The sequence below is a fragment of the Coffea eugenioides genome, unplaced genomic scaffold (genome assembly GCF_003713205.1).
Source record: "Coffea eugenioides isolate CCC68of unplaced genomic scaffold, Ceug_1.0 ScVebR1_3598;HRSCAF=5059, whole genome shotgun sequence".
Lineage (NCBI taxonomy): Eukaryota > Viridiplantae > Streptophyta > Magnoliopsida > Gentianales > Rubiaceae > Coffea > Coffea eugenioides.
In genome coordinates, this window is record NW_020864190.1 from 934,056 (window position 1) to 944,730 (window position 10,675).

The 10,675-nt window shown below is 36.7% G+C and overlaps 1 pseudogene; it reads right to left on the minus strand.

Annotated features, from left to right (window-relative positions):
* Positions 1-679: 679 nt before the first annotated feature.
* On the minus strand, positions 680-6,322 carry LOC113758096 (annotated as a pseudogene).
* Positions 6,323-10,675: the final 4,353 nt, after the last annotated feature.

The following is a 10,675-nucleotide window of genomic DNA, read 5'->3' on the forward strand; positions in this document are numbered from 1 at the left end:
TCCAACTTGAAAATGAAAAGTGAAAACCTTTACTTTCATGTTCATTTGCACTTATTGTGGGGTGATTGGGTGGTAGGGATATTATAAAATCATAATTTCCAATAAAAAGGGCATTTTTAAGAAAACGTGAGGGGTTTTACAATTCCGTAAATTGAATTTAGGGTTTCGGTTAAAATATGAGAAATTTGAGAAAAGGGTTAGTCACAAGTAAAAACTAGGGTTTTGATTAGACTGTAGGGTTTCTAGTCTTTAAAACAAAACAATATCTTAAAATAAAAATAAACTAAAGGAAGCATAATATTTTTTTTTCTTTTAAAACTAAACAACAATAGTATCCTAAACAACAATAGTATCCTAAAGGTTGGGGTATCACAAACTGTCTTAAGTAACTGTTTCATTTGGGCAATCAAATTCTCATATAGCCCTTTTGTTTCAAGTTGCTGCTTCTGCAAGTTCTTAATCAGCTTGGAGTAAAACTGGTTGCCTGGATAGAGCTCTTTTTTTTTCATCTTCTAACAATCATATCAAGGCATCAGTTTCACTTTCATTCATATACTTGAGTCTTTAATCATCCTTAGAAACACACATCACCAGGAAGGAGATGCAAAATATGTTACACCAGAATTTACCTTTTACCAGATTTGGCAGACTATTTCTTTCAAACTTCTTGAAATCACCACAACCATGGAAAACTGGAGTTCACGGTCATTTGCCTTGAATAAATTTCATTTGTAAATAGTTAAAAACTGAGATAAAGTTGTCACATAAGAATACCTAGTTAATGCTACCTACTCTATCAGAATGAAAATGCAGTTTAACATCTCACATTATATTACTTGCAATAACTACTTTGTTGTCTTTGCCTTTTGTAATCTCACAAAGGTTTAACAAATCACGTATCACCATCACAAGAAATCTGTTTTCCTATCACAATTGATGCAAAAAAATAAAAGTAAGAAAATGGTGAAAAAGAAAAAGAACCACAAAACTGAAAGTAATCCAAACACTAGGTCTCATTCTGAGTAGAAAGAAGCCAGAAAATAGTCACTCAGCGAAGAAAGACTAAAAAACAGGAAAAATATACAGCATAAAGCAATACACCTATTCCTCCATCATTGATCCTGATATAGATCCTATTGCCTAGCACAAGGTATTTAGGTTGTTCCACGTCCAATCCTCACCATTCAGCTGCTTACTTAACTTCCTCAGCATCTGTTAACAAGATTCATCATACATGTCAACACCCTTTTTTTTTAAAATTTTACATGTTAACTCCTTGAACAAATATAGAAGAAAATCATAATAACTATAGCAGTTTCGACAAGGAAAGATTTGAGCCCCATCATTCATTTATAACCTAGGCCAACAAAATTGATGAGAACCATAGGCAGCCACCACAAATTGCAGAAGAATGTTACACATAATGGATACGAGCTAACAGAATGCCATTTAGGAGCATAATTGGCAGCCAATTGTATCATATTCAAAGTAATAAAACAGCTTAGGAGCACTGTTGCATATGCAGAACGCTAATACACATCATGTCCATTAATTTCAAGTCCCAATCAATCCTCTAAAGAGTCGAAGCACACAACTTGTACTTTCATGGAAACTATCTTTTCTGCAAAGAGTGGTCAACACGGGGATTTGTGTGACAGTCCCACCTTCTCCTAAGGCGTACCAAAAGGGTTAGCGGACTACCTGCCAAACCCTCGCCAGGACTACTAAGACAGTTATATACAATCTAAAACGTTCTGGAGGATATTAGCGCGCTTAAACGATTCAAAAATAGCGAAATGGAAAACAAAAATCGAAACCCAACCGAATACAATTAACTGCATATAGTCCTTGAAAATAGACATTTACAAATCAAATATAACACATGAACATGAGTACCCACTTTTATATACGTAGGGTTGCAAATTTACAACTCAAAAGGAAATGTTGGATCAAGATACATTTAAGGTTTCTCCAACCATCGAGGAGCTATACAAAAGAATATTAAAACTAGCTCAACTCGTACTTCAAAACATCATAGTCTCCAAAAGGAAAACAAAGGCAACGGAGTGAGCTTTCGCCCAATGAGGTACTATCACGCAAGTAAACAAAGTTCACATAAGCACAAAGTTACTCAATCCAAATACGTTCAACAAGTGAACCGAACTAACACCACATTTCAACAAAGATTAAAAGGATACGGACGGCTCTCAAGAGCCCTTTTCCTCTTTAGCCAAACTTGATCTCACTTCGTTGACTCTCCGTCAACGCTTAAAGAGTAACCAATACCGTAGACTCTACTTTTCTCCAATTTCCGTCCACCTCACATACCCCTTACCGGGACCGAACTCCAACCAGATCAAAGATGGTAATACTCGAGTATACCAGAATCAAGAGTCTCATACCCAATGATTCCACAGAAATAGTCCCCATGGCTTGTCAATTTCCTCGACCATGCCCTTGCTGGCTCGATTCAATTGACCACCAATGGAGTTGAGCTCAGAGTCCACAGTAAAAGTCGTTGGATACACGTCCAAACGACACCAATTCAAGTATAATCAAGAGAATTTCAAGTGCTACAGTAAACAGTCAAATAAGCCATAGAGTACGAGAGTGATAAAGTACATCCTCGTCTCCACCAATATCATCAGTAATCACAAGCATTCCAATCATAGATTTCAAGTGTAACAAAGCCATGAAGTAACAATCATGTGAGTAGTACACTCACCAATCAAACAAAGAGATTTCACAAATTTCCGCCCAACGAGTGCCTTGGGTCACCGGCACGCCCTAAAACATTCAAGAAAACACAATGAGACTCGAACACGAGTCATAAACCTAATCCACATACTACTAATGCAAAGCCAAAAGAACTTGAAAGTAAAAATAAGGAACACTTGGTGCTAAAGGTTTAGACAACCCCAAAGTCACTCATTAACACTCAAAGCAACCCAATTCCAAGAAATCATATGGACTTAAAATTTGGACAGCATTTCCCCTAAAATTTCAGATTTTCCATCCTACAAACAATCATTTATATTCCTCCAACACAACCACAATTACAATTACAAGTCATAAGCCATTCAATACATCTTATTAGGGTTACAATGCCCTTTAAACAAAGCCAAATCAAGTGTTCCACAACAACCCTAGAAAAGCCCCAAATTGAAACCCTAAATCTGAAATTTCCGCACAAAGCTGAAATTTTCCGTAAATAACTACAATTAACACACCAAAGATCCACTTTAGACCATATCAAGACATCATCCATGGCCAATCAGCACTTATCATATCAAATCAGAAAAATCATGAATAAAACCAGAAATTTCACAAACTCCACTTAAAACCATAAAGTGTTCCACAAAATAACATTTTTAGCCACTACAAGGCACTAATTTAACATTATCAAGAACAAAGGAAGATTTCTTAGCAACTCACCTTGTAAACTCAAGAAAAATAGCAACTTAGCAGCTCCTTTTTCCAAACTACTCCACCACCTTCTTTAACAAAAGATTTTTATGGAGTAAATTTGAAGTTCTATGGTTGGATCACAAGATTGAGCAAGATTTGGAAGAAATAAGTTGAAGGCTTTCCTTTCTTTTCTCTCTATGACGCTCGGCCAAAAGGATGAAGATGAAGATGATTTTTGGCATTTAGTAAAGTTAGTGAATAGTGGTCAAAGTCCAACCTTGAGTAAGAAGGTGACACATGTCACCTTTTGGGTTTAAACCTATTCTTTTTGTCTCTCCAAAATTAATCCATCTAGGTAACCTCTAATTATCTCCTAACACCTAGTAATTTAATCCATTTATACAAAACTTAACCTAATTGGCCGAATAATTCGCACTTAACGCACTAGCGGGTCCCACGTCCAATGTATACTCCTAAAATCTCATGAACTAACTTATACTAGAAAAATGATTTAAAAACTACATTCACTCATAAAAATCATCTAGAAAATTTTCCTAATAAAGAAAATAGAGAATAGGCATGCAAATAAATAAAATAAAGCCTAGAAAATAAGAAAATTTCGGGTTCTCACAATTTGTAATAGATATAACAGAAAAATCTCTAGATTGCCATAAACTTAACCACTTAACAACAACACAAGAAGAGTAAAACCAAATTATCTTAATAACAACGCAGGAAGAGTAAAACCAAACTATTTTAACAATCAAGGCATGGAAATTAAGATTCCAGATGACTGCATGCAATGAATACCTGCTTTTCAGTGTCTTCATGATCCAGATGCGATAAGTATATCAAGGTTTCTCGCATGATCTGCAATATCAAACTTCATCAAATATTGCAGCATCGACATCGTAAGGGGACTTATAGACATCAAAAAAGCAAGGCAGGGGAACTTAGCGATCAAATATTGCAGCATCGACGTCGTAAGGGAACTTATGAACACTAACAAAGCAAGGCAGGGGAACTTAGAGCTTAGTGTAAATTTCCAATTTCAACAGGTTAGTTGTTAGGTAGGAGCAAACGAAAGCAAGAAGACCATTTTCTTACTTATTCTATGAATAGAATGCTGAGAAAACACAGCATATAATAAGTTCAACTCCAAAGCCTGCAATCAAAACTATTTCATCCCATGGAAACACACAGGCACATCATATTTTGGTAAGATAAACAAGTAGAAGAATGCACATGCACTTCAACATAAATTTGCAGGTCAATAATCAATACCAAACAAGGACATCGAATTCACCACTTGCTTAAGAACAAAGACACCCAGATAACCATTAGCAGCAATATCTGGATACTCTCTGAGTTATATTATTGTTGATTCCATCATTGCTTTCACCTTTTGTGAAAATAAGAGCATTTAAGTCAATTAACTAGTAGTTGGTCTTCTACTTTCACATAGAAAGATTACCATACAACTAAGCATATTGAGCCACAACAATTTCAACTAAAAGCCCTCAAATGGGGGCAAAAAGAGCGGAAGGAAGTACAGTAACACTTCGAAAAATCTTCTTTGCCTTCAAAAGTAGTGGAAATACCAATTCTGCCCATGCCTTTCTTTTAACTTCTCAACTAAGGGAAGGTCCAAACGAATCTAGTTTCTTAGCAGCATTGCTTGTCAGGAAACGAAGATGGGTATGATAGTAACTCTTTTGTTATTAGAATTTCTCCTGCGTAATATCAGTAACAAAATGACGGACTGTAGAAGGATAGGACAGCTCTATAATCTAATACATCATAATTAATATCATGGAGCTCCTTAAATGGTCAAAATGTTTTTCAAGATCCCTCAGGCACCATGCTCAAAGAACTGCACCAGTTACCTTAAAGTGTTGATGCATATATTCGCCCTTACCCTACTCATATCTTTATCAAAGTTCAATAGTTAAATGTTCTTCACTTGAAGAAAGTTTCTATGTAACAGATGCAAAAGAAAATTGTAGCTCAAATAGCAGCCAGACAAATACAATTAATATCTTAAGATTATAGAAATGCTTTAATATCTCAAGTTTACCAGATGACTGCTTTAATCCTCTATCAAATGACCCATAAATCTTATCCAATTTCTCAAATGCTGATTTCGTCCAAACAATAAACCTCCCAACGTGGCCTCCCGGGGAAAGTTTCAACAAATTCAAACGGTCCACGTAGGCCACATCGACTCCAGGAATGTTACGAAAGGCCTTCACGAGCTTAGCCCCTCAGTACCGTACACAACTAGAGGACTTTCCTGCAGATGTAGCGGCGGTTACACATCTTACCCTTTCCTGGGCAGATATCCTGGCTGTCCTTAGCCTTCTCAGCATCAGGGTAAGCCCCAATTTTCTTGAGAAGACTGATAGCGTTGGAGGTTTTCTCCATGGCCTCAGTAGAATCGAAGATCACACAAGGGATTTGTAGGATAGACTCGATGCGGTGGCCACGGGCCATGACAAGGGAAGGTACTGCAGAGGCGGCGATGGCAGAACCACGGCATATCATTTCTTGTTGACTGGGACTTGCGGTGCCAACGGTGCCAGATCTTGGTCGGAGCAAACATGCGGCCACTGCGGCACATGTTGCCATGGGCACCCTGGCCGGCACGGTGAGTGCCACTGTCAGGAACACGAGAGATACGGGAAACAGCGCGACCAGTACCCCAGGACTCGGCGGAGGTCTGGTGGCCGGCGGACCTAGAGACAGTGTAGGGTTGGCGAGAGTTCTTGGAGATGTCACGATGAACATCTTGGAGGATGTCGGGCCGGATTGGGGCTTTCATGACGTCAGGCAGAGGGAGGGAGTTGGCATCGGCCTCCATTTCATTCTCAAGAGGGATAACGGTAACTACAGGGAGAGCAGCGGCGGAAGCCATTTCTGATGGGGGTGAGCAGTTTGTGAATTGGTATACTGCGTTTTAGATATCTTAAATTTTGGCTAAGTTATTAGGATATAGAATCAAATGGTGTTGTTTCCCTAAAGTCCCTTCAGCCCGCCACGCCACTTAAATTTTTAGTTTGCCGCTCTTAGTTCCGTATATATAAAAAGCACGCCTTTTCCTTATTTAGATGCAAGAAGTGCACGCTTTCTTTGTCCTTTCACCTATCTCTCTCTTTTTCTTTTTCTCATCATTATGTAATTAAGTTTTTCTATTGTTTTGAGTTTTATTATTTTTTTTACTCTCAGGTTGTGTTAAAATAATAGAATATGACAATTTAGTGTATTTGGGTAGATTTTTTTTTTTACCAATTTTAACTAATATAGGACTTTTCTCATTTATTATACAATAAAATAGTTCAAAAATAAAAATGTTGTTAGAAATATGTTTACGATTAAAAAAAAAACACTTTTTAATTAAAATCTTTTTGGTACTCATTTTGTGGTGTTATCAATTATGTATGACTTGCAGTCTCAAAGACCTGACAATTGAATTAGTTGATTGAACAATCAAAATAGTTTGCAAATACATGTACGAAATGCTAAATCTATTTATTTGGTATATGTACCAATTCATAAATGATAAATATGGCTTCTACAATTAATAACAACCTTTTGATCATGCAAATTGTGACGCCCCGAAAAAAAAATGAGTTTGAGAACCCGGAAATTTTCTAATTTTCTAGGGTTTATTTTTTTAAACGCCCGCATTTTCTACATTTTCTTGATTAGAAAAATTCCCCAGATAAAGTTTATGAGCAAAAATAGTTTTTAAATGATTTTTCTAGTATCGGTTAGTTTTTGAGAAATTAAAAGCGTATTTTGGACGTGGGACCCGCAAGTGCGGTAAATGCATTATATTTTTGACAACTTGTTGGATTTTTGTATTAAGTGATTTTATTTTACAAAGTGTTAAGATATTTGTATTGGAGAGACAAAAAGATAAGTTTGAAACCTAAAGGTGACAAGTGTCACCATTTGATTGGGCTTACCTTAAGACCTTTCTTACCATTGACTTAAATAACCAAAAATGACCCAAAATATCTTCATTTCTAAGCTTCATATGGCCGACCACCTTCAAGCAATAAGGGAAGAAAAGCTCTCCAATTTCTTTGCTCCAAGCTTGCTTAATCTTCACTTTTAACCGTTTAATTTTAGTTTTACTCCATAAAACCTCTTCACTTAGTGTTTGTGAGTTGTTTGGTGGAGTTGTTTGGAAAGTTAAGGTGACCAATAGCTCTCTCTCTCTTGTGTTCAAGGTGAGTTGTGAAGAACCACTCTCCTTCCTCTAATGATGTTCAATTCATGATTGGTGGTGGTATAAGATGCACTTTTATGGATTAAATCTTGATTTTGGTTGAATTGGTGAAGTTTTATAATTATTGGGGATTTTTCTGTTTTCATATGAATATGATTATGGGGTCATGTATGATGTTTGGAAATGATGTTTAATGACTCTAGGAGGTGGAAAAAGTGATTAATTGCAACCAATTTCTGTTTTGGACCAAAAATTGAAAAAGTGAGGGTTTTGTGATGAACATTCTGTCCGAATTTTTAGGTCATATATAGAGGCCGAATTGGCCTTGTCTAAAAACATGAAAGTTGTAGGTATTGATGTTTTAAGGGTGCCTGTAAAATTTCAGGTCAATTGGAGTAGTGTAGAATGAGATAAGCCGAATTTACTGTTGCTGTTCTGGGTTCATCAGGATGTAAGAACTGCGCCTGTAATGGGTTGTTTTGACTGGAATTGTTTTGGATTTGGGTGTTGAGGTCTTCTGATGAAATGTAGCTTGATGTCCTAGCTACCATATGCCTTTGGAATTTCTGCATTTGGACCTGTTTAGACTGAGTTGTACTGATTACAGCATAGTGTAATTTGTAAACCTGCAATTACGGTTCTGGTTTGTTATTTGGCATATTTGACTTAGTTGTGCTGGGATTTGGACTGAGTGACCTTCTACATTGTTGTAGCCCTGGTTCTTAGCTTCGAAACGGTAGGTCTTGGACCTCCATCCGACAATCGTAGCGCCTTTGATACCATTACCGCAAAATGACGTCAAAACTGTTTTTCTGGTTTTGAGCTTAACTTTCATTTCCGGACTTTTCCCTAGCTTGACTTGTCTTTGTACTTCTTGGAGCTTGCTGAATGACTATTAGATGAACTTGTTGTTGTGTGTGTACCTTTGGGACTGGCTGAGGAAATAATGAAGCCTTGATGGCTGGAAAAGTAAAGAAATTTAGGGGAAGTGCTGTCCGAACTTTGAAGGGATTTGTTTGCATTGAGTTTGTGATTTAAGACTTGGATTTGAGCAAGGCAATGATACATGATGGATGGTTTCGGAGCCGTGGAGGTGAGTGACCCTAAACTATTTCCAAAGTTATTTGTGAAATGTTTCTTGCATTATTTATTCGATTGCATCTCATGCGTGCTTGCATGTGAATTCATGATATGATTTTGGCTTCAATGAGTTCTGGGAAAGTCTTGTGCTGGACACCAACGTCTCCATTCTGTTTGTGGTTCATGTTCATGGTTATCTGGAGCTCAAAAAGGGGCTTCCTCTCTCTGTTCGTGTGTATGATCTATTTGAGCGTTGGGTGTTCTAGTGCAATGATTTCACTGGCTCACGAGAGCACTAAACGGACATTTGATCTCTGAATCATGACATCATCGAAATCATCGAAATGCAACATTGTGAAATATATTTGCTTAATGATTTTGCTGGTTACTCGCTGAGCTTCTAGCTCACCCCAAAAATATTTTATTCCCCTCCACAGGGCTCAAGGCGAAGGAAGGACTTATAGTACTTGTGCACGTGATTGGATGGCCTATGTTTTGTACAGTTTTGATTTGGAATCATTTTATGTATAGTTAGGAATTGTTTCCGCTGCATTTGTGACATGTAATTTTTGGAGAATTTGATGTAATATTTGAAGTTTTATCTTGAAATTCAATTGAGGATTGTAGTGAACGACTGAGTCCCGGCGAGAGCTGGGCAGGCGGTCCGCTAACCCCTTTGGTTCGCCTTAGGGGAAAGTGGGGCTGTCACACAAATGTTAGGATTTTACTTAATTTCGTGTTAAGTTTTACTGTTAAATTCTACTATTGACTACCTCTATTTTTAGATTATCCAAATTATTAATTTTCCACCATGTTGTCATTTGGATAAATGGGGAATGTATGAATTTTTTTACATTTATAACAAATTATTACCTAAATTTGGGAAATTTATAAAATATGTATACATATATAGTTTATTAAGATACCTTATATAGTTTGCTAATAAAAAATAGCGCTAAATTGCAACACCATAGGGTGCCATAGTACAAATAATGAAATTTGTGTATTACATATAGGGCTAAATTGCAAAAGTTAGAGTGCTGTCGCGCCCCATTTTTTTATAAGAAAAATAAAAGACGAGTTTAGGAAAAATGGCTTTTGATTCAATTTTTATTTGGAAAATGAATTTTGATTTACAAAGAAAATGAAGAAAAATATGGGTCTAAATGTGACTTGAAAATACGACGATTTGACCCAAAATATAGTTTAAAAAGGGTTTTTGAATGAAAAATGGAGTCGCCACTTGGTATAGAGTTGAGGTGTACCAAGTCACCTAAAAATGAATTTTTAAAAAGAAAAAGTAGAAAAACCCCTTTTAAACGACTCCTAGTCTACGTAAATCAAAGAAAAAGGTTCGGGAGTCACATTTGAAGAAAGGGAAGGCAAGGATAAAAATTCGAGGCACCCTTTCGACCTAGCCAAGGCTAGTTGCGTGATTTAGTCAAAGATTTTCTTAGTTTAACCTAAAAATTTATCACATTTGGACGTACTATATGAATGCGAACCCTAGACCTAGGAGGGTGTCGGGGGGTCGAAATGTATCTTCAAAACTTACTTGGTACCAATCACATTAATTGTGACGCCCAATGAAGACTCTTCGAAGAAGTCACGAATAATGCAAAAATATGAGACTCTAAGAAAAGAAAAGGAATAAAATAATTATACAAATATACATGTCTTAAAGGAGTGCATCATGTCGGGTACGGGGGACTAATGTTCGTGACTCAATTTTCCCTTTAATAGAGGGAATACAAGCGTGCTAAGGCTAGAAAAACCAAACTCGTCCATATCCCATATCCAAAAGGGTTATCCCTAATCTAATCAAGCAAATGCACTACCCTAATCCTAATTCTAAAATGAAATGCAATTCTAATGTTATGTATCATACATAGGGGTATATATATAGGGAAATTAGGGATAAGGGATATACGTATAAGGGGAATATCATACAAA